Here is a 25,980-nt window from a genome sequence, read left to right on the forward strand (position 1 = left end):
GGGATAGCCCTGACATCCCTCTACTTCCACACCAACTTTAGGCCATGTAGACCCTCAGGTGTCGGAGAAATGGTCGATCAAATAAAGGCACCCTAGCAGAAACCAGACCCACTTTAAGTCAATGGGAATGTTCCCTCACTTTGACAGCTTGTGTTTACTGTTCCCAGGGAGCTAAAATTTATTCGCTAGTTTTGAAAGATAGCCCTGACCTTTCTTTACTTCGACAACAATTTTGGGACATTTAGACCCTCAGGTGGCGGAGAAACGGTCGATCAAAGAAAGGCACCCTAACAGAAACCAGACCCACTTTAAGTCAATGGGAATGTTCCCTCACTTTGACAGCTTGTGTTTACTGATCCCAGGGAGCTAAAATGTATTCGCTAGTTTTCAAAGATAGCCCTGACCTTTCTTTACTTCGACAACAATTTTGGGACATTTAGACCCTCAGGTGGCGGAGAAACAGTCGATAAAATAATGGCACCCTAGCAGAAATCAGACCCACTTTAAGTCAATGGGAATGTTCCCTCACTTTGACAGCTTGTGTTTACTGATCCCAGGGAGCTAAAATGTATTCGCTAGTTTTCAAAGATAGCCCTGACCTTTCTTTACTTTGACAACAATTTTGGGACATTTACACCCTCAAGTGCCGGAGAAACGGTCGATCAAAGAAAGGCACCCTAGCAGAAACCAGACCCTCTTTAAGTCAATGGGAATGTTCCCTCAATTTGACAGCTTGTGTTTACTGATCCCAGAGAGCAAAAATTTATTCGCTAGTTTTCATAGATAGCCCTGACCTTTCTTTACTTCAACAACAATTTTGGGACATTTACACCCTCAGGTGGCGGAGAAACAGTCAATCAAAGAAAGTCTCCATAGCACAAACCAGACCCACTTTAAGTCAATGGGAATGTTCCCTCATTTTGACAGCTTGTGTTTACCCATCTCAGGGGGCTTAAATTTAATGTTTAGTATGTTGGGATAGCCCTGACATCTCTCTACTTCCACACCAATTTTGGGCCATTTGGACCATCAGGTGGCGGAGAAACATTCAATCAAATATAGTCTCCCTAGCAGAAACCAGGCCCACTTTAAGTCAATAGGAATTTTCCCTCCCTTTGACAGCTTGTGTTTATGGATCCCAGGGAGCTAAAATGAATTCGCTAGTTTTCAAAGATAGCCCTGACCTTTCTTTACTTCGACAACAATTTTGGGACATTTAGACCCTCAGGTGGCGGAGAAACGGTCGATCAAAGAAAGGCACCCTAACAGAAACCAGACCCACTTTAAGTCAATGGGAATGTTCCCTCACTTTGACAGCTTGTGTTTACTGATCCCACGGAGCTAAAATGTATTCGCTAGTTTTCAAAGATAGCCCTGACCTTTCTTTACTTTGACAACAATTTTGGGACATTTACACCCTCAAGTGCCGGAGAAACGGTCGATCAAAGAAAGGCACCCTAGCAGAAACCAGACCCTCTTTAAGTCAATGGGAATGTTCCCTCAATTTGACAGCTTGTGTTTACCGATCCCAGATGGCTTAAATTTAATGTTTAGTATGCTGGGATTGCCCTGACAACACTGTACTTCCTCTCCAATTTTGGGCCATTTAGACCCTCAGGTGGCGGAGAAACGGTCAATAAAAGAAAGGCACCCTAGCTGAAACCAGACCCACTTTAAGTCAATGGGAATGTTCCCTCACTTTGACAGCTTGTGTTTACTGATCCCAGGGAGCTAAAATGTATTCGCTTGTTTTCAAAGATAGCCCTGACCTTTCTTTACTTCGACAACAATTTTGGGACATTTAGACCCTCAGGTGGCGGAGAAACAGTCGATAAAATAATGGCACCCAAGCAGAAATCAGACCCACTTTAAGTCAATGGGAATGTTCCCTCACTTTGACAGCTTGTGTTTACTGATCCCAGGGAGCTAAAATGTATTCGCTAGTTTTCAAAGATAGCCCTGACCTTTCTTTACTTCGACAACAATTTTGGGACATTTAGACCCTCAGGTGGCGGAGAAACAGTCGATAAAATAATGGCACCCTAGCAGAAATCAGACCCACTTTAAGTCAATGGGAATGTTCCCTCACTTTGACAGCTTGTGTTTACTGATCCCACGGAGCTAAAATGTATTCGCTAGTTTTCAAAGATAGCCCTGACCTTTCTTTACTTTGACAACAATTTTGGGACATTTACACCCTCAAGTGCCGGAGAAACGGTCGATCAAAGAAAGGCACCCTAGCAGAAACCAGACCCTCTTTAAGTCAATGGGAATGTTCCCTCAATTTGACAGCTTGTGTTTACCGATCCCAGATGGCTTAAATTTAATGTTTAGTATGCTGGGATTGCCCTGACAACACTCTACTTCCTCTCCAATTTTGGGCCATTTAGACCCTCAGGTGGCGGAGAAACGGTCAATAAAAGAAAGGCACCCTAGCTGAAACCAGACCCACTTTAAGTCAATGGGAATGTTCCCTCACTTTGACAGCTTGTGTTTACTGATCCCAGAGAGCTAAAATGTATTCGCTAGTTTTGAAAGATAGCCCTGACCTTTCTTTACTTCGACAACAATTTTGGGACATTTAGACCCCCAGGTGGCGGAGAAACGGTCGATCAAATAATGGCACCCTAGCAGAAATCAGACCCACTTTAAGTCAATGGGAATGTTCCCTCACTTTGATAGCTTGTGTTTACTGATCCCAGGGAGCTAAAATGTATTCGCTAGTTTTCAAAGATAGCCCTGACCTTTCTTTACTTCGACAACAATTTTGGGACATTTAGACCCTCAGGTGGCGGAGAAACGGTCGATCAAATAATGTCACCCTAGCAGAAATCAGACCCACTTTAAGTCAATGGGAATGTTCCCTCACTTTGACAGCTTGTGTTTACTGATCCCAGGGAGCTAAAATGTATTCGCTAGTTTTCAAAGATAGCCCTGACCTTTCTTTACTTCGACAACAATTTTGGGACATTTAGACCCTCAGGTGGTGGAGAAACAGTCGATAAAATAATGGCACCCTAGCAGAAATCAGACCCACTTTAAGTCAATGGGAATGTTCCCTCACTATGACAGCTTGTGTTTACTGATCCCAGGGAGCTAAAATGTATTCGCTAGTTTTCAAAGATAGCCCTGACCTTTCTTTACTTCTACATAAATTTTGGGCCATATAGACCCTCAAGTGTCGGAGAAACGCTCGATCAAATAAAGGCACCCTAGCAGAAATGAGACCCACTTTAAGTCAATGGGAATGATCCCTCACTTTGACAGCTTGTGTTTACTGATCCCAGGCAGCTAAAATGTATTTGCTAGTTTTGATAGATACCCCTGACCTTTCTTTACTTCAACAACAATTTTGGGACATTTACACCCTCAGGTGGCGGAGAAACGGTCAATCAAATAAAGGCAGCCAATCACAAAACAGACCCACTTTAAGTCAATGGGAATGTTCCCTCATTTTGACAGCTTGTGTTTACCGATCCCAGATGGCTTAAATTTAATGTTTAGTATGCTGGGATAGCCCTGACAACACTCTACTTCCTCTCCTATTTTGGGCCATTTAGACCCTCAGGTGGCGGAGAAACGGTCAATAAAAGAAAGGCACCCTAGCTGAAACCAGACCCACTTTAAGTCAATGGGAATGTTCCCTCACTTTGACAGCTTGTGTTTACTGATCCCAGGGGGCTAAAATTTATTCGCTAGATTTCATAGATAGCCCTGACCTTTCTTTACTTCGACAACAATTTTGGGACATTTACACCCTCAGGTGGTGGAGAAACGGTCAATCAAAGAAAGCCTCCCTAGCACAAACCAGACCCACTTTAAGTCAATGGGAATGTTCCCTCATTTTGACAGCTTGTGTTTACCAATCCCAGGGGGCTTAAAATTAATGATTAGTATGCAGGGATAGCCCTGACATCCCTCTACTTCCACACCAACTTTAGGCCATGTAGACCCTCAGGTGTCGGAGAAATGGTCGATCAAATAAAGGCACCCTAGCAGAAACCAGACCCACTTTAAGTCAATGGGAATGTTCCCTCACTTTGACAGCTTGTGTTTACTGTTCCCAGGGAGCTAAAATTTATTCGCTAGTTTTGAAAGATAGCCCTGACCTTTCTTTACTTCGACAACAATTTTGGGACATTTAGACCATCAGGTGGCGGAGAAACGGTCGATCAAAGAAAGGCACCCTAACAGAAACCAGACCCACTTTAAGTCAATGGGAATGTTCCCTCACTTTGACAGCTTGTGTTTACTGATCCCAGGGAGCTAAAATGTATTCGCTAGTTTTCAAAGATAGCCCTGACCTTTCTTTACTTCGACAACAATTTTGGGACATTTAGACCCTCAGGTGGCGGAGAAACAGTCGATAAAATAATGGCACCCTAGCAGAAATCAGACCCACTTTAAGTCAATGGGAATGTTCCCTCACTTTGACAGCTTGTGTTTACTGATCCCAGGGAGCTAAAATGTATTCGCTAGTTTTCAAAGATAGCCCTGACCTTTCTTTACTTTGACAACAATTTTGGGACATTTACACCCTCAAGTGCCGGAGAAACGGTCGATCAAAGAAAGGCACCCTAGCAGAAACCAGACCCTCTTTAAGTCAATGGGAATGTTCCCTCAATTTGACAGCTTGTGTTTACTGATCCCAGAGAGCAAAAATTTATTCGCTAGTTTTCATAGATAGCCCTGACCTTTCTTTACTTCAACAACAATTTTGGGACATTTACACCCTCAGGTGGCGGAGAAACAGTCAATCAAAGAAAGTCTCCATAGCACAAACCAGACCCACTTTAAGTCAATGGGAATGTTCCCTCATTTTGACAGCTTGTGTTTACCCATCTCAGGGGGCTTAAATTTAATGTTTAGTATGTTGGGATAGCCCTGACATCTCTCTACTTCCACACCAATTTTGGGCCATTTGGACCATCAGGTGGCGGAGAAACATTCAATCAAATATAGTCTCCCTAGCAGAAACCAGGCCCACTTTAAGTCAATAGGAATTTTCCCTCCCTTTGACAGCTTGTGTTTATGGATCCCAGGGAGCTAAAATGTATTCGCTAGTTTTCAAAGATAGCCCTGACCTTTCTTTACTTCGACAACAATTTTGGGACATTTAGACCCTCAGGTGGCGGAGAAACGGTCGATCAAAGAAAGGCACCCTAACAGAAACCAGACCCACTTTAAGTCAATGGGAATGTTCCCTCACTTTGACAGCTTGTGTTTACTGATCCCAGGGAGCTAAAATGTATTCGCTTGTTTTCAAAGATAGCCCTGACCTTTCTTTACTTCGACAACAATTTTGGGACATTTAGACCCTCAGGTGGCGGAGAAACAGTCGATAAAATAATGGCACCCTAGCAGAAATCAGACCCACTTTAAGTCAATGGGAATGTTCCCTCACTTTGACAGCTTGTGTTTACTGATCCCACGGAGCTAAAATGTATTCGCTAGTTTTCAAAGATAGCCCTGACCTTTCTTTACTTTGACAACAATTTTGGGACATTTACACCCTCAAGTGCCGGAGAAACGGTCGATCAAAGAAAGGCACCCTAGCAGAAACCAGACCCTCTTTAAGTCAATGGGAATGTTCCCTCAATTTGACAGCTTGTGTTTACCGATCCCAGATGGCTTAAATTTAATGTTTAGTATGCTGGGATTGCCCTGACAACACTGTACTTCCTCTCCAATTTTGGGCCATTTAGACCCTCAGGTGGCGGAGAAACGGTCAATAAAAGAAAGGCACCCTAGCTGAAACCAGACCCACTTTAAGTCAATGGGAATGTTCCCTCACTTTGACAGCTTGTGTTTACTGATCCCAGGGAGCTAAAATGTATTCGCTAGTTTTGAAAGATAGCCCTGACCTTTCTTTACTTCGACAACAATTTTGGGACATTTAGACCCCCAGGTGGCGGAGAAACGGTCGATCAAATAATGGCACCCTAGCAGAAATCAGACCCACTTTAAGTCAATGGGAATGTTCCCTCACTTTGACAGCTTGTGTTTACTGATCCCAGGGAGCTAAAATGTATTCGCTTGTTTTCAAAGATAGCCCTGACCTTTCTTTACTTCGACAACAATTTTGGGACATTTAGACCCTCAGGTGGCGGAGAAACAGTCGATAAAATAATGGCACCCAAGCAGAAATCAGACCCACTTTAAGTCAATGGGAATGTTCCCTCACTTTGACAGCTTGTGTTTACTGATCCCAGGGAGCTAAAATGTATTCGCTAGTTTTCAAAGATAGCCCTGACCTTTCTTTACTTCGACAACAATTTTGGGACATTTAGACCCTCAGGTGGCGGAGAAACAGTCGATAAAATAATGGCACCCTAGCAGAAATCAGACCCACTTTAAGTCAATGGGAATGTTCCCTCACTTTGACAGCTTGTGTTTACTGATCATACGGAGCTAAAATGTATTCGCTAGTTTTCAAAGATAGCCCTGACCTTTCTTTACTTTGACAACAATTTTGGGACATTTACACCCTCAAGTGCCGGAGAAACGGTCGATCAAAGAAAGGCACCCTAGCAGAAACCAGACCCTCTTTAAGTCAATGGGAATGTTCCCTCAATTTGACAGCTTGTGTTTACCGATCCCAGATGGCTTAAATTTAATGTTTAGTATGCTGGGATTGCCCTGACAACACTCTACTTCCTCTCCAATTTTGGGCCATTTAGACCCTCAGGTGGCGGAGAAACGGTCAATAAAAGAAAGGCACCCTAGCTGAAACCAGACCCACTTTAAGTCAATGGGAATGTTCCCGCACTTTGACAGCTTGTGTTTACTGATCCCAGGGAGCTAAAATGTATTCGCTAGTTTTGAAAGATAGCCCTGACCTTTCTTTACTTCGACAACAATTTTGGGACATTTAGACCCCCAGGTGGCGGAGAAACGGTCGATCAAATAATGGCACCCTAGCAGAAATCAGACCCACTTTAAGTCAATGGGAATGTTCCCTCACTTTGACAGCTTGTGTTTACTGATCCCAGGGGGCTAAAATTTATTCGCTAGATTTCATAGATAGCCCTGACCTTTCTTTACTTCGACAACAATTTTGGGACATTTACACCCTCAGGTGGCGGAGAAACGGTCAATCAAAGAAAGTCTCCCTAGCACAAACCAGACCCACTTTAAGTCAATGGGAATGTTCCCTCATTTTGACAGCTTGTGTTTACCAATCCCAGGGGGCTTAAAATTAATGATTAGTATGCAGGGATAGCCCTGACATCCCTCTACTTCCACACCAACTTTAGGCCATGTAGACCCTCAGGTGTCGGAGAAATGGTCGATCAAATAAAGGCACCCTAGCAGAAACCAGACCCACTTTAAGTCAATGGGAATGTTCCCTCACTTTGACAGCTTGTGTTTACTGATCCCAGGGTGCTAAAATGTATTCGCTAGTTTTCAAAGATAGCCCTGACCTTTCTTTACTTCGACAACAATTTTGGGACATTTAGACCCTCAGGTGGCGGAGAAACAGTCGATAAAATAATGGCACCCTAGCAGAAATCAGACCCACTTTAAGTCAATGGGAATGTTCCCTCACTTTGACAACTTGTGTTTACTGATCCCAGGGAGCTAAAATGTATTCGCTAGTTTTCAAAGATAGCCCTGACCTTTCTTTACTTTGACAACAATTTTGGGACATTTAAACCCTCAAGTGCCGGAGAAACGGTCGATCAAAGAAAGGCACCCTAGCAGAAACCAGACCCTCTTTAAGTCAATGGGAATGTTCCCTCAATTTGACAGCTTCTGTTTACTGATCCCAGGGAGCTAAAATGTATTCGCTAGTTTTCATAGATAGCCCTGACCTTTCTTTACTTCGACAACAATTTTGGGACATTTACACCCTCAGGTGGCGGAGAAACGGTCAATCAAAGAAAGTCTCCATAGCACAAACCAGACCCACTTTAAGTCAATGGGAATGTTCCCTCATTTTGACAGCTTGTGTTTACCCATCTCAGGGGGCTTAAATTTAATGTTTAGTATGTTGGGATAGCCCTGACATCTCTCTACTTCCACACCAATTTTGGGCCATTTGGACCATCAGGTGGCGGAGAAACATTCAATCAAATATAGTCTCCCTAGCAGAAACCAGGCCCACTTTAAGTCAATGGGAATTTTCCCTCACTTTGACAGCTTGTGTTTATGGATCCCAGGGAGCTAAAATGTATTCGCTAGTTTTCAAAGATAGCCCTGACCTTTCTTTACTTCGACAACAATTTTGGGACATTTAGACCCTCAGGTGGCGGAGAAACGGTCAATCAAATAAAGGCAGCCTAGCACAAACCAGACCCTCTTTAAGTCAATGGGAATGTTCCCTCATTTTGACAGCTTGTGTTTACCAATCCCAGGTGGCTTAAATTTAATGTTTAGAATGCTGGGATAGCCCTGTCAACACTGTACTTCCTCTCCAATTTTGGGCCATTTAGACCCTCAGGTGGCGGAGAAACGGTCAATAAAAGAAAGGCACCCTAGCTGAAACCAGACCCACTTTAAGTCAATGGGAATGTTCCCTCACTTTGACAGCTTGTGTTTACTGATCCCAGGGAGCTAAAATGTATTCGCTAGTTTTCAAAGATAGCCCTGACCTTTCTTTACTTCGACAACAATTTTGGGACATTTAGACCCCCAGGTGGCGGAGAAACAGTCGATCAAATAATGGCACCCTAGCAGAAATCAGACCCACTTTAAGTCAATGGGAATGTTCCCTCACTTTGACAGCTTGTGTTTACTGATCCCAGGGGCTAAAATGTATTCGCTAGATTTCATAGATAGCCCTGACCTTTATTTACTTTGACAACAATTTTGGGACATTTACACCCTCAGGTGGCAGAGAAACGGTCAGTCAAAGAAAGTCTCCCTAGCACAAACCAGACCCACTTTAAGTCAATGGGAATGTTCCCTCATTTTGACAGCTTGTGTTTACCAAGCCCAGGGGGCTTAAAATTAATGTTTAGTATGCTGGGATAGCCCTGACATCCCTCTACTTCCACACCAATTTTGGGCCATTTAGACCCTCAGGTGGGGTAGAAATGGTCGATCAAATAAAGGCACCCTAGCAGAAATGAGACCCACTTTAAGTCAATGGGAATGTTCCCTCACTTTGACAGCTTGTGTTTACTGATCCCATGGAGCGAAAATGTATTCGCTAGTTTTCATAGATAGCCCTGACCTTTCTTTACTTCGACAACAATTTTGGGACATTTATACCCTCAGGTGGCGGAGAAAAGGTCGATCAAATAATGGCACCCAAGCAGAAATCAGACCCACTTTAAGTCAATGGGAATGTTCCCTCACTTTGATAGCTTGTGTTTACTGATCCCAGGGAGCTAAAATGTATTCGCTAGTTTTCAAAGATAGCCCTGACCATTCTTTACTTCGACAACAATTTTGGGACATTTAGACCCTCAGGTGGCGGAGAAACGGTCGATCAAATAATGTCACCCTAGCAGAAATCAGACCCACTTTAAGTCAATGGGAATGTTCCCTCACTTTGACAGCTTGTGTTTACTGATCCCAGGGAGCTAAAATGTATTCGCTAGTTTTCAAAGATAGCCCTGACCTTTCTTTACTTCGACAACAATTTTGGGACATTTAGACCCTCAGGTGGCGGAGAAACAGTCGATAAAATAATGGCACCCTAGCAGAAATCAGACCCACTTTAAGTCAATGGGAATGTTCCCTCACTTTGACAGCTTGTGTTTACTGATCCCAGGGAGCTAAAATGTATTCGCTAGTTTTCAAAGATAGCCCTGACCTTTCTTTACTTCGACATAAATTTTGGGCCATATAGACCCTCAAGTGTCGGAGAAACGCTCGATCAAATAAAGGCACCCAAGCAGAAATGAGACCTACTTTAAGTCAATGGGAATGTTCCCTCACTTTGACAGCTTGTGTTTACTGATCCCAGGCAGCTAAAATGTATTTGCTAGTTTTGATAGATACCCCTGACCTTTCTTTACTTCAACAACAATTTTGGGACATTTACACCCTCAGGTGGCGGAGAAACGGTCAATCAAATAAAGGCAGCCTATCACAAAACAGACCCACTTTAAGTCAATGGGAATGTTCCCTCATTTTGACAGCTTGTGTTTACCGATCCCAGATGGCTTAAATTTAATGTTTAGTATGCTGGGATAGCCCTGACAACACTCTACTTCCTCTCCAATTTTGGGCCATTTAGACCCTCAGGTGGCGGAGAAACGGTCAATAAAAGAAAGGCACCCTAGCTGAAACCAGACCCACTTTAAGTCAATGGGAATGTTCCCTCACTTTGACAGCTTGTGTTTACTGATCCCAGGGAGCTAAAATGTATTCGCTAGTTTTGAAAGATAGCCCTGACCTTTCTTTACTTCGACAACAATTTTGGGACATTTAGACCCCCAGGTGGCGGAGAAACGGTCGATCAAATAATGGCACCCTAGCAGAAATCAGACCCACTTTAAGTCAATGGGAATGTTCCCTCACTTTGACAGCTTGTGTTTACTGATCCCAGGGGGCTAAAATTTATTCGCTAGATTTCATAGATAGCCCTGACCTTTCTTTACTTCGACAACAATTTTGGGACATTTACACCCTCAGGTGGCGGAGAAACGGTCAATCAAAGAAAGTCTCCCTAGCAGAAACCAGACCCACTTTAAGTCAATGGGAATGTTCCCTCATTTTGACAGCTTGTGTTTACCAATCCCAGGGGGCTTAAAATTAATGATTAGTATGCTGGGATAGCCCTGACATCCCTCTACTTCCACACCAATTTTGGGCCATTTAGACCCTCAGGTGGGGGAGAAACGGTCGATCAAATAAAGGCACCCTAGCAGAAATGAGACCCACTTTAAGTCAATGGGAATGTTCCCTCACTTTGACAGCTTGTGTTTACTGATCCCATGGAGCGAAAATGTATTCGCTAGATTTCATAGATAGCCCTGACCTTTCTTTACTTCGACAACAATTTTGGGACATTTATACCCTCAGGTGGCGGAGAAAAGGTCGATCAAATAATGGCACCCAAGCAGAAATCAGACCCTCTTTAAGTCAATGCTAATGTTCCCTCACTTTGATAGCTTGTGTTTACTGATCCCAGGGAGCTAAAATGTATTCGCTAGTTTTCAAAGATAGCCCTGACCTTTCTTTACTTCGACAACAATTTTGGGACATTTAGACCCTCAGGTGGTGGAGAAACAGTCGATAAAATAATGGCACCCTAGCAGAAATCAGACCCAGTTTAAGTCAATGGGAATGTTCCCTCACTTTGACAGCTTGTGTTTACTGATCCCAGGGAGCTAAAATATATTCGCTAGTTTTCAAAGATAGCCCTGACCTTTCTTTACTTCGACATAAATTTTGGGCCATATAGACCCTCAAGTGTGGGAGAAACGCTCGATCAAATAAAGGCACCCTAGCAGAAATGAGACCCACTTTAAGTCAATGGGAATGTTCCCTCACTTTGACAGCTTGTGTTTACTGATCCCAGGCAGCTAAAATGTATTTGCTAGTTTTGATAGATACCCCTGACCTTTCTTTACTTCAACAACAATTTTGGGACATTTACACCCTCAGGTGGCGGAGAAACGGTCAATCAAATAAAGGCAGCCAATCACAAAACAGACCCACTTTAAGTCAATGGGAATGTTCCCTCATTTTGACAGCTTGTGTTTACCGATCCCAGATGGCTTAAATTTAATGTTTAGTATGCTGGGATAGCCCTGACAACACTCTACTTCCTCTCCAATTTTGGGCCATTTAGACCCTCAGGTGGCGGAGAAACGGTCAATAAAAGAAAGGCACCCTAGCTGAAACCAGACACACTTTAAGTCAATGGGAATGTTCCCTCACTTTGACAGCTTGTGTTTACTGATCCCAGGGGGCTAAAATTTATTCGCTAGATTTCATAGATAGCCCTGACCTTTCTTTACTTCGACAACAATTTTGGGACATTTACACCCTCAGGTGGCGGAGAAACGGTCAATCAAAGAAAGTCTCCCTAGCACAAACCAGACCCACTTTAAGTCAATGGGAATGTTCCCTCATTTTGACAGCTTGTGTTTACCAATCCCAGGGGGCATAAAATTAATGATTAGTATGCAGGGATAGCCCTGACATCCCTCTACTTCCACACCAACTTTAGGCCATGTAGACCCTCAGGTGTTGGAGAAATGGTCGATCAAATAAAGGCACCCTAGCAGAAACCAGACCCACTTTAATCAATGGGAATGTTCCCTCACTTTGACAGCTTGTGTTTACTGATCCCAGGGAGCTAAAATTTATTCGCTAGTTTTGAAAGATAGCCCTGACCTTTCTTTACTTCGACAACAATTTTGGGACATTTAGACCCTCAGGTGGCGGAGAAACGGTCGATCAAAGAAAGGCACCCTAACAGAAACCAGACCCACTTTAAGTCAATGGGAATGTTCCCTCACTTTGACAGCTTGTGTTTACTGATCTCAGGGAGCTAAAATGTATTCGCTAGTTTTCAAAGATAGCCCTGACCTTTCTTTACTTCGACAACAATTTTGGGACATTTAGACCCTCAGGTGGCGGAGAAACAGTCGATAAAATAATGGCACCCTAGCAGAAATCAGACCCACTTTAAGTCAATGGGAATGTTCCCTCACTTTGACAGCTTGTGTTTACTGATCCCAGGGAGCTAAAATGTATTTGCTAGTTTTCAAAGATAGCCCTGACCTTTCTTTACTTTGACAACAATTTTGGGACATTTACACCCTCAAGTGCCGGAGAAACGGTCGATCAAAGAAAGGCACCCTAGCAGAAACCAGACCCTCTTTAAGTCAATGGGAATGTTCCCTCACTTTGACAGCTTGTGTTTACTGATCCCAGGGAGCTAAAATGTATTCGCTAGTTTTCAAAGATAGCCCTGACCTTTCTTTACTTCGACAACAATTTTGGGACATTTAGACCCTCAGGTGGCAGAGAAACGGTCAATCAAAGAAAGTCTCCCTAGCACAAACCAGACCCACTTTAAGTCAATGGGAATGTTCCCTCATTTTGACAGCTTGTGTTTACCAAGCCAAGGGGGTTTAAAATTAATGTTTAGTATGCTGGGATAGCCCTGACATCCCTCTACTTCCACACCAATTTTGGGCCATTTAGACCCTCAGGTGGGGGAGAAACGGTCGATCAAATAAAGGCACCCTAGCAGAAATGAGACCCACTTTAAGTCAATGGGAATGTTCCCTCACTTTGACAGCTTGTGTTTACTGATCCCATGGAGCGAAAATGTATTCGCTAGTTTTCATAGATAGCCCTGACCTTTCTTTACTTCGACAACAATTTTGGGAGATTTATACCCTCAGGTGGCGGAGAAAAGGTCGATCAAATAATGGCACCCAAGCAGAAATCAGACCCACTTTAAGTCAATGGGAATGTTCCCTCACTTTGATAGCTTGTGTTTACTGATCCCAGGGAGCTAAAATGTATTCGCTAGTTTTCAAAGATAGCCCTGACCTTTCTTTACTTCGACAACAATTTTGGGACATTTAGACCCTCAGGTGGCGGAGAAACGGTCGATCAAATAATGTCACCCTAGCAGAAATCAGACCCACTTTAAGTCAATGGGAATGTTCCCTCATTTTGACAGCTTGTGTTTACCAATCCCAGGGGGCTTAAAATTAATGTTTAGTATGCTGGGATAGCCCTGACATCCCTCTACTTCCACACCAATTTTGGGCCATTTAGACCCTCAGGTGGGGGAGAAACGGTCGATCAAATAAAGGCACCCTAGCAGAAATGAGACCCACTTTAAGTCAATGGGAATGTTCCCTCACTTTGACAGCTTGTGTTTACTGATCCCATGGAGCGAAAATGTATTCGCTAGATTTCATAGATAGCCCTGACCTTTCTTTACTTCGACAACAATTTTGGGACATTTATACCCTCAGGTGGCGGAGAAAAGGTCGATCAAATAATGGCACCCAAGCAGAAATCAGACCCTCTTTAAGTCAATGCTAATGTTCCCTCACTTTGATAGCTTGTGTTTACTGATCCCAGGGAGCTAAAATGTATTCGCTAGTTTTCAAAGATAGCCCTGACCTTCCTTTACTTCGACAACAATTTTGGGACATTTAGACCCTCAGGTGGTGGAGAAACAGTCGATAAAATAATGGCACCCTAGCAGAAATCAGACCCAGTTTAAGTCAATGGGAATGTTCCCTCACTTTGACAGCTTGTGTTTACTGATCCCAGGGAGCTAAAATATATTCGCTAGTTTTCAAAGATAGCCCTGACCTTTCTTTACTTCGACATAAATTTTGGGCCATATAGACCCTCAAGTGTCGGAGAAACGCTCGATCAAATAAAGGTACCCTAGCAGAAATGAGACCCACTTTAAGTCAATGGGAATGTTCCCTCACTTTGACAGCTTGTGTTTACTGATCCCAGGCAGCTAAAATGTATTTGCTAGTTTTGATAGATACCCCTGACCTTTCTTTACTTCAACAACAATTTTGGGACATTTACACCCTCAGGTGGCGGAGAAACGGTCAATCAAATAAAGGCAGCCAATCACAAAACAGACCCACTTTAAGTCAATGGGAATGTTCCCTCATTTTGACAGCTTGTGTTTACCGATTCCAGATGGCTTAAATTTAATGTTTAGTATGCTGGGATAGCCCTGACAACACTCTACTTCCTCTCCAATTTTGGGCCATTTAGACCCTCAGGTGGCGGAGAAACGGTCAATAAAAGAAAGGCACCCTAGCTGAAACCAGACCCACTTTAAGTCAATGGGAATGTTCCCTCACTTTGACAGCTTGTGTTTACTGATCCCAGGGGGCTAAAATTTATTCGCTAGATTTCATAGATAGCCCTGACCTTTCTTTACTTCGACAACAATTTTGGGACATTTACACCCTCAGGTGGCGGAGAAACGGTCAATCAAAGAAAGTCTCCCTAGCACAAACCAGACCCACTTTAAGTCAATGGGAATGTTCCCTCATTTTGACAGCTTGTGTTTACCAATCCCAGGGGGCATAAAATTAATGATTAGTATGCAGGGATAGCCCTGACATCCCTCTACTTCCACACCAACTTTAGGCCATGTAGACCCTCAGGTGTTGGAGAAATGGTCGATCAAATAAAGGCACCCTAGCAGAAACCAGACCCACTTTAAGTCAATGGGAATGTTCCCTCACTTTGACAGCTTGTGTTTACTGATCCCAGGGAGCTAAAATTTATTCGCTAGTTTTGAAAGATAGCCCTGACCTTTCTTTACTTCGACAACAATTTTGGGACATTTAGACCCTCAGGTGGCGGAGAAACGGTCGATCAAAGAAAGGCACCCTAACAGAAACCAGACCCACTTTAAGTCAATGGGAATGTTCCCTCACTTTGACAGCTTGTGTTTACTGATCTCAGGGAGCTAAAATGTATTCGCTAGTTTTCAAAGATAGCCCTGACCTTTCTTTACTTCGACAACAATTTTGGGACATTTAGACCCTCAGGTGGCGGAGAAACAGTCGATAAAATAATGGCACCCTAGCAGAAATCAGACCCACTTTAAGTCAATGGGAATGTTCCCTCACTTTGACAGCTTGTGTTTACTGATCCCAGGGAGCTAAAATGTATTTGCTAGTTTTCAAAGATAGCCCTGACCTTTCTTTACTTTGACAACAATTTTGGGACATTTACACCCTCAAGTGCCGGAGAAACGGTCGATCAAAGAAAGGCACCCTAGCAGAAACCAGACCCTCTTTAAGTCAATGGGAATGTTCCCTCACTTTGACAGCTTGTGTTTACTGATCCCAGGGAGCTAAAATGTATTCGCTAGTTTTCAAAGATAGCCCTGACCTTTCTTTACTTCGACAACAATTTTGGGACATTTAGACCCTCAGGTGGCAGAGAAACGGTCAATCAAAGAAAGTCTCCCTAGCACAAACCAGACCCACTTTAAGTCAATGGGAATGTTCCCTCATTTTGACAGCTTGTGTTTACCAAGCCAAGGGGGCTTAAAATTAATGTTTAGTATGCTGGGATAGCCCTGACATCCCTCTACTTCCACACCAATTTTGGGCCATTTAGACCCTCAGGTGGGGGAGAAACGGTCGATCAAATAAAGGCACCCTAGCAGAAATGAGACCCACTTTAAGTCAATGGGAATGTTCCCTCACTTTGACAGCTTGTGTTTACTGATCCCATGGAGCGAAAATGTATTCGCTAGTTTTCAAAGATAGCCCTGACCTTTCTTTACTTCGACAACAATTTTGGGACATTTAGACCCTCAGGTGGCGGAGATACGGTCGATCAAATAATGTCACCCTAGCAGAAATCAGACCCACTTTAAGTCAATGGGAATGTTCCCTCACTTTGACAGCTTGTGTTTACTGATCCCAGGGAGCTAAAATGTATTCGCTAGTTTTCAAAGATAGCCCTGACCTTTCTTTACTTCGACAACAATTTTGGGACATTTAGACCCTCAGGTGGTGGAGAAACAGTCGATAAAATAATGGCACCCTAGCAGAAATTAGACCCAGTTTAAGTCAATGGGAATGTTCCCTCACTTTGACAGCTTGTGTTTACTGATCCCAGGGAGCTAAAATATATTCGCTAGTTTTCAAAGATAGCCCTGACCTTTCTTTACTTCGACATAAATTTTGGGCCATATAGACCCTCAAGTGTCGGAGAAACGCTCGATCAAATAAAGGCACCCTAGCAGAAATGAGACCCACTTTAAGTCAATGGGAATGTTCCCTCACTTTGACAGCTTGTGTTTACTGATCCCAGGCAGCTAAAATGTATTTGCTAGTTTTGATAGATACCCCTGACCTTTCTTTACTTCAAGAACAATTTTGGGACATTTACACCCTCAGGTGGCGGAGAAACGGTCAATCAAATAAAGGCAGCCAATCACAAAACAGACCCACTTTAAGTCAATGGGAATGTTCCCTCATTTTGACAGCTTGTGTTTACCGATCCCAGATGGCTTAAATTTAATGTTTAGTATGCTGGGATAGCCCTGACAACACTCTACTTCCTCTCCAATTTTGGGCCATTTAGACCCTCAGGTGGCGGAGAAACGGTCAATCAAAGAAAGTCTCCCTAGCACAAACCAGACCCACTTTAAGTCAATGGGAATGTTCCCTCATTTTGACAGCTTGTGTTTACCAATCCCAGGGGGCTTAAAATTAATGATTAGTATGCAGGGATAGCCCTGACATCCCTCTACTTCCACACCAACTTTAGGCCATGTAGACCCTCAGGTGTCGGAGAAATGGTCGATCAAATAAAGGCACCCTAGCAGAAACCAGACCCACTTTAAGTCAATGGGAATGTTCCCTCACTTTGACAGCTTGTGTTTACTGATCCCAGGGAGATAAAATTTATTCGCTAGTTTTGAAAGATAGCCCTGACCTTTCTTTACTTCGACAACAATTTTGGGACATTTAGACCCTCAGGTGGCGGAGAAACGGTCGATCAAAGAAAGGCACCCTAACAGAAACCAGACCCACTTTAAGTCAATGGGAATGTTCCCTCACTTTGACAGCTTGTGTTTACTGATCCCAGGGAGCTAAAATGTATTCGCTAGTTTTCAAAGATAGCCCTGACCTTTCTTTACTTCGACAACAATTTTGGGACATTTAGACCCTCAGGTGGCGGAGAAACAGTCGATAAAATAATGGCACCCTAGCAGAAATCAGACCCACTTTAAGTCAATGGGAATGTTCCCTCACTTTGACAGCTTGTGTTTACTGATCCCAGGGAGCTAAAATGTATTCGCTAGTTTTCAAAGATAGCCCTGACCTTTCTTTACTTTGACAACAATTTTGGGACATTTACACCCTCAAGTGCCGGAGAAACGGTCGATCAAAGAAAGGCACCCTAGCAGAAACCAGACCCTCTTTAAGTCAATGGGAATGTTCCCTCAATTTGACAGCTTGTGTTTACTGATCCCAGGGAGCTAAAATGTATTCGCTAGTTTTCATAGATAGCCCTGACCTTTCTTTACTTCGACAACAATTTTGGGACATTTACACCCTCAGGTGGCGGAGAAACGGTCAATCAAATAAAGGCAGCCAATCACAAAACAGACCCACTTTAAGTCAATGGGAATGTTCCCTCATTTTGACAGCTTGTGTTTACCGATCCCAGATGGCTTAAATTTAATGTTTAGTATGCTGGGATAGCCCTGACAACACTCTACTTCCTCTCCAATTTTGGGCCATTTAGACCCTCAGGTGGCGGAGAAACGGTCAATAAAAGAAAGGCACCCTAGCTGAAACCAGACCCACTTTAAGTCAATGGGTATGTTCCCTCACTTTGACAGCTTGTGTTTACTGATCCCAGGGGGCTAAAATTTATTCGCTAGATTTCATAGATAGCCCTGACCTTTCTTTACTTCGACAACAATTTTGGGACATTTACACCCTCAGGTGGCGGAGAAACGGTCAATCAAAGAAAGTCTCCCTAGCACAAACCAGACCCACTTTAAGTCAATGGGAATGTTCCCTCATTTTGACAGCTTGTGTTTACCAATCCCAGGGGGCATAAAATTAATGATTAGTATGCAGGGATAGCCCTGACATCCCTCTACTTCCACACCTACTTTAGGCCATGTAGACCCTCAGGTGTCGGAGAAATGGTCGATCAAATAAAGGCACCCTAGCAGAAACCAGACCCACTTTAAGTCAATGGGAATGTTCCCTCACTTTGACAGCTTGTGTTTACTGATCCCAGGGAGCTAAAATTTATTCGCTAGTTTTGAAAGATAGCCCTGACCTTTCTTTACTTCGACAACAATTTTGGGACATTTAGACCCTCAGGTGGCGGAGAAACGGTCGATCAAAGAAAGGCACCCTAACAGAAACCAGACCCACTTTAAGTCAATGGGAATGTTCCCTCACTTTGACAGCTTGTGTTTACTGATCTCAGGGAGCTAAAATGTATTCGCTAGTTTTAAAAGATAGCCCTGACCTTTCTTTACTTCGACAACAATTTTGGGACATTTAGACCCTCAGGTGGCGGAGAAACAGTCGATAAAATAATGGCACCCTAGCAGAAATCAGACCCACTTTAAGTCAATGGGAATGTTCCCTCACTTTGACAGCTTGTGTTTACTGATCCCAGGGAGCTAAAATGTATTTGCTAGTTTTCAAAGATAGCCCTGACCTTTCTTTACTTTGACAACAATTTTGGGACATTTACACCCTCAAGTGCCGGAGAAACGGTCGATCAAAGAAAGGCACCCTAGCAGAAACCAGACCCTCTTTAAGTCAATGGGAATGTTCCCTCACTTTGACAGCTTGTGTTTACTGATCCCAGGGAGCTAAAATGTATTCGCTAGTTTTCAAAGATAGCCCTGACCTTTCTTTACTTCGACAACAATTTTGGGACATTTAGACCCTCAGGTGGCAGAGAAACGGTCAATCAAAGAAAGTCTCCCTAGCACAAACCAGACCCACTTTAAGTCAATGGGAATGTTCCCTCATTTTGACAGCTTGTGTTTACCAAGCCAAGGGGGCTTAAAATTAATGTTTAGTATGCTGGGATAGCCCTGACATCCCTCTACTTCCACACCAATTTTGGGCCATTTAGACCCTCAGGTGGGGGAGAAACGGTCGATCAAATAAAGGCACCCTAGCAGAAATGAGACCCACTTTAAGTCAATGGGAATGTTCCCTCACTTTGACAGCTTGTGTTTACTGATCCCATGGAGCGAAAATGTATTCGCTAGTTTTCATAGATAGCCCTGACCTTTCTTTACTTCGACAACAATTTTGGGAGATTTATACCCTCAGGTGGCGGAGAAAAGGTCGATCAAATAATGGCACCCAAGCAGAAATCAGACCCACTTTAAGTCAATGGGAATGTTCCCTCACTTTGATAGCTTGTGTTTACTGATCCCAGGGAGCTAAAATGTATTCGCTAGTTTTCAAAGATAGCCCTGACCTTTCTTTACTTCGACAACAATTTTGGGACATTTAGACCCTCAGGTGGCGGAGAAACGGTCGATCAAATAATGTCACCCTAGCAGAAATCAGACCCACTTTAAGTCAATGGGAATGTTCCCTCATTTTGACAGCTTGTGTTTACCAATCCCAGGGGGCTTAAAATTAATGTTTAGTATGCTGGGATAGCCCTGACATCCCTCTACTTCCACACCAATTTTGGGCCATTTAGACCCTCAGGTGGGGGAGAAACGGTCGATCAAATAAAGGCACCCTAGCAGAAATGAGACCCACTTTAAGTCAATGGGAATGTTCCCTCACTTTGACAGCTTGTGTTTACTGATCCCATGGAGCGAAAATGTATTCGCTAGATTTCATAGATAGCCCTGACCTTTCTTTACTTCGACAACAATTTTGGGACATTTATACCCTCAGGTGGCGGAGAAAAGGTCGATCAAATAATGGCACCCAAGCAGAAATCAGACCCTATTTAAGTCAATGGGAATGTTCCCTCACTTTGATAGCTTGTGTTTACTGATCCCAGGGAGCTAAAATGTATTCGCTAGTTTTCAAAGATAGCCCTGACCTTTCTTTACTTCGACAACAATTTTGGGACATTTAGACCCTCAGGTGGCGGAGAAACGGTCGATCAAATAATGTCACCCTAGCAGAAATCAGACCCACTTTAAGTCAATGGGAATGTTCCCTCACTTTGACAGCTTGTGTTTACTGATCCCAGGGAGCTAAAATGTATTCGCTAGTTTTCAAAGATAGCCCTGACCTTTCTTTACTTCGACAACAATTTTGGGACATTTAGACCCTCAGGTGGTGGAGAAACAGTCGATAAAATAATGGCACCCTAGCAGAAATCAGACCCAGTTTAAGTCAATGGGAATGTTCCCTCACTTTGACAGCTTGTGTTTACTGATCCCAGGGAGCTAAAATATATTTGCTAGTTTTCAAAGATAGCCCTGACCTTTCTTTACTTCGACATAAATTTTGGGCCATATAGACCCTCAAGTGTCGGAGAAACGCTCGATCAAATAAAGGCACCCTAGCAGAAATGAGACCCACTTTAAGTCAATGGGAATGTTCCCTCACTTTGACAGCTTGTGTTTACTGATCCCAGGCAGCTAAAATGTATTTGCTAGTTTTGATAGATACCCCTGACCTTTCTTTACTTCAACAACAATTTTGGGACATTTACACCCTCAGGTGGCGGAGAAACGGTCAATCAAATAAAGGCAGCCAATCACAAAACAGACCCACTTTAAGTCAATGGGAATGTTCCCTCATTTTGACAGCTTGTGTTTACCGATCCCAGATGGCTTAAATTTAATGTTTAGTATGCTGGGATAGCCCTGACAACACTCTACTTCCTCTCCAATTTTGGGCCATTTAGACCCTCAGGTGGCGGAGAAACGGTCAATAAAAGAAAGGCACCCTAGCTGAAACCAGACCCACTTTAAGTCAATGGGAATGTTCCCTCACTTTGACAGCTTGTGTTTACTGATCCCAGGGGGCTAAAATTTATTCGCTAGATTTCATAGATAGCCCTGACCTTTCTTTACTTCGACAACAATTTTGGGACATTTACACCCTCAGGTGGCGGAGAAACGGTCAATCAAAGAAAGTCTCCCTAGCACAAACCAGACCCACTTTAAGTCAATGGGAATGTTCCCTCATTTTGACAGCTTGTGTTTACCAATCCCAGGGGGCTTAAAATTAATGATTAGTATGCAGGGATAGCCCTGACATCCCTCTACTTCCACACCAACTTTAGGCCATGTAGACCCTCAGGTGTCGGAGAAATGGTCGATCAAATAAAGGCACCCTAGCAGAAACCAGACCCACTTTAAGTCAATGGGAATGTTCCCTCACTTTGACAGCTTGTGTTTACTGATCCCAGGGAGCTAAAATTTATTCGCTAGTTTTGAAAGATAGCCCTGACCTTTCTTTACTTCGACAACAATTTTGGGACATTTAGACCCTCAGGTGGCGGAGAAACGGTCGATCAAAGAAAGGCACCCTAGCAGAAACCAGACCCTCTTTAAGTCAATGGGAATGTTCCCTCAATTTGACAGCTTGTGTTTACTGATCCCAGGGAGCTAAAATGTATTCGCTAGTTTTCATAGATAGCCCTGACCTTTCTTTACTTCGACAACAATTTTGGGACATTTACACCCTCAGGTGGCGGAGAAACGGTCAATCAAAGAAAGTCTCCATAGCACAAACCAGACCCACTTTAAGTCAATGGGAATGTTCCCTCATTTTGACAGCTTGTGTTTACCGATCTCAGGGGGCTTAAATTTAATGTTTAGTATGTTGGGATAGCCCTGACATCTCTCTACTTCCACACCAATTTTGGGCCATTTGGACCATCAGGTGGCGGAGAAACATTCAATCAAATATAGTCTCCCTAGCAGAAACCAGGCCCACTTTAAGTCAATGGGAATTTTCCCTCACTTTGACAGCTTGTGTTTATGGATCCCAGGGAGCTAAAATGTATTCGCTAGTTTTGATAGATAGCCCTGACCTTTTTTTACTTCGACAACAATTTTGGGACATTTACACCATCAGGTGGCGGAGAAACGGTCAATCAAAGAAAGTCTCCCTAGCAGAAACCAGACCCACTTTAAGTCAATGGGAATGTTCCCTCATTTTGACAGCTTGTGTTTACCGATCCCAGGGGGCTTAAATTTAATGTTTAGTATGCTGGGATAGTCTTGACATCCCGCTATTTCCACTCCAATTTTGGGCCATTTAGACCCTCAGGTGGCGGAGAAACGGTCGATCAAAGAAAGGCACCCTAGCAGAAACCAGACCCACTTTAAGTGAATGGGAATTTTCCCTCAATTTGACAGCTTGTGTTTACTGATCCCAGGGAACTAAAATTTATTCACTAGGTTTCGTAGATAGCCCTGACCTTTCTTTACTTCGACAGCAATTTTGGGACATTTAGACCCTCAGGTGGCAGAGAAATGGTCAATCAAAGAAAGTCTCCCTAGCACAAACCAGACCCACTTTAAGTCAATGGGAATGTTCCCTCACTTTGACAGCTTGTGTTTACAGATCCCAGGGGGCTTAAATTTAATGTTTAGTATACTGGGATAGCCCTGACATCCTTACACTTCCACACCAATTTTGGGCCATTTAGACCCTCAGGTGGCGGAGAAACGGTCGATCAAAGAAAGACACCCTAGCAGAAACCAGACCCACTTTAAGTCAATGGGAATGTTCCCTCACTTTGACAGCTTGTGTTTACTGATCCCAGTGGGCTTTAATTTAATGTTCAGTATGCTGGGACAGCCCTGACATCCCTCTACTTCCACACCAATTTTGGGCCATTTAGGCCCTCAGGTGGCGGAGAAACGGTCGATCAAAGAAAGGCACCCTAGCAGAAACCAGACCCTCTTTAAGTCAATGGGAATGTTCCCTCAATTTGACAGCTTGTGTTTACTGATCCCAGGGAGCTAAAATGTATTCGCTAGTTTTAATAGATTGCCCTGACCTTTCTTTACTTCGACAACAATTTTGGGACATTTACACCCTCAGGTGGCGGAGAAACGGTCAAAGAAAGTCTCCCTAGCACAAACCAGACCCACTTTAAGTCAATGGGAATGTTCCCTCATTTTGACAGCTTGTGTTTACTGATCCCAGGGAGCTAAAATGTATTCGCTAGTTTTCAAAGATAGCCCTGACCTTTCTTTACTTTGACAACAATTTTGGGACATTTACACCCTCAATGCCGGAGAAACGGTCGATCAAAGAAAGGCACCCTAGCAGAAATCAGACCCACTTTAAGTCAATGGGAATGTTCCCTCACTTTGACAGCTTGTGTTTACTGATTCCAGGGAGCTAAAATGTATTCGCTAGTTTTCAAAGATAGCCCTGACCTTTCTTTACTTTGACAACAATTTTGGGACATTTACACCCTCAAGTGCCGGAGAAACGGTCGATCAAATAATGGCACCCTAGCAGAAATCAGACCCACTTTAAGTCAATGGGAATGTTCCCTCACTTTGACAGCTTGTGTTTACTGATCCCAGGGGGCTAAAATTTATTCGCTAGATTTCATAGATAGCCCTGACCTTTCTTTACTTCGACAACAATCTTGGGACATTTACACCCTCAGGTGGCGGAGAAACGGTCAATCAAAGAAAGTCTCCCTAGCACAAACCAGACCCACTTTAAGTCAATGGGAATGTTCCCTCATTTTGACAGCTTGTGTTTACCAATCCCAGGGGGCTTAAAATTAATGATTAGTATGCAGGGATAGCCCTGACATCCCTCTACTTCCACACCAACTTTAGGCCATGTAGACCCTCAGGTGTCGGAGAAATGGTCGATCAAATAAAGGCACCCTAGCAGAAACCAGACCCACTTTAAGTCAATGGGAATGTTCCCTCACTTTGACAGCTTGTGTTTACTGATCCCAGGGAGCTAAAATTTATTCGCTAGTTTTGAAAGATAGCCCTGACCTTTCTTTACTTCGACAACAATTTTGGGACATTTAGACCCTCAGGTGGCGGAGAAACGGTCGATCAAAGAAAGGCACCCTAGCAGAAACCAGACCCTCTTTAAGTCAATGGGAATGTTCCCTCAATTTGACAGCTTGTGTTTACTGATCCCAGGGAGCTAAAATGTATTCGCTAGTTTTCATAGATAGCCCTGACCTTTCTTTACTTCGACAACAATTTTGGGACATTTACACCCTCAGGTGGCGGAGAAACGGTCAATCAAAGAAAGTCTCCATAGCACAAACCAGACCCACTTTAAGTCAATGGGAATGTTCCCTCATTTTGACAGCTTGTGTTTACCGATCTCAGGGGGCTTAAATTTAATGTTTAGTATGTTGGGATAGCCCTGACATCTCTCTACTTCCACACCAATTTTGGGCCATTTGGACCATCAGGTGGCGGAGAAACATTCAATCAAATATAGTCTCCCTAGCAGAAACCAGGCCCACTTTAAGTCAATGGGAATTTTCCCTCACTTTGACAGCTTGTGTTTATGGATCCCAGGGAGCTAAAATGTATTCGCTAGTTTTGATAGATAGCCCTGACCTTTTTTTACTTCGACAACAATTTTGGGACATTTACACCATCAGGTGGCGGAGAAACGGTCAATCAAAGAAAGTCTCCCTAGCAGAAACCAGACCCACTTTAAGTCAATGGGAATGTTCCCTCATTTTGACAGCTTGTGTTTACCGATCCCAGGGGGCTTAAATTTAATGTTTAGTATGCTGGGATAGTCTTGACATCCCGCTATTTCCACTCCAATTTTGGGCCATTTAGACCCTCAGGTGGCGGAGAAACGGTCGATCAAAGAAAGGCACCCTAGCAGAAACCAGACCCACTTTAAGTGAATGGGAATTTTCCCTCAATTTGACAGCTTGTGTTTACTGATCCCAGGGAACTAAAATTTATTCACTAGGTTTCGTAGATAGCCCTGACCTTTCTTTACTTCGACAGCAATTTTGGGACATTTAGACCCTCAGGTGGCAGAGAAATGGTCAATCAAAGAAAGTCTCCCTAGCACAAACCAGACCCACTTTAAGTCAATGGGAATGTTCCCTCACTTTGACAGCTTGTGTTTACAGATCCCAGGGGGCTTAAATTTAATGTTTAGTATACTGGGATAGCCCTGACATCCTTACACTTCCACACCAATTTTGGGCCATTTAGACCCTCAGGTGGCGGAGAAACGGTCGATCAAAGAAAGACACCCTAGCAGAAACCAGACCCACTTTAAGTCAATGGGAATGTTCCCTCACTTTGACAGCTTGTGTTTACTGATCCCAGTGGGCTTAAATTTAATGTTCAGTATGCTGGGACAGCCCTGACATCCCTCTACTTCCACACCAATTTTGGGCCATTTAGGCCCTCAGGTGGCGGAGAAACGGTCGATCAAAGAAAGGCACCCTAGCAGAAACCAGACCCTCTTTAAGTCAATGGGAATGTTCCCTCAATTTGACAGCTTGTGTTTACTGATCCCAGGGAGCTAAAATGTATTCGCTAGTTTTAATAGATTGCCCTGACCTTTCTTTACTTCGACAACAATTTTGGGACATTTACAC

The sequence above is a fragment of the Taudactylus pleione genome, unplaced genomic scaffold (genome assembly GCF_031769625.1).
Source record: "Taudactylus pleione unplaced genomic scaffold, aTauple2 ptg001845l, whole genome shotgun sequence".
NCBI classification, from domain to species: Eukaryota; Metazoa; Chordata; class Amphibia; order Anura; family Myobatrachidae; genus Taudactylus; species Taudactylus pleione.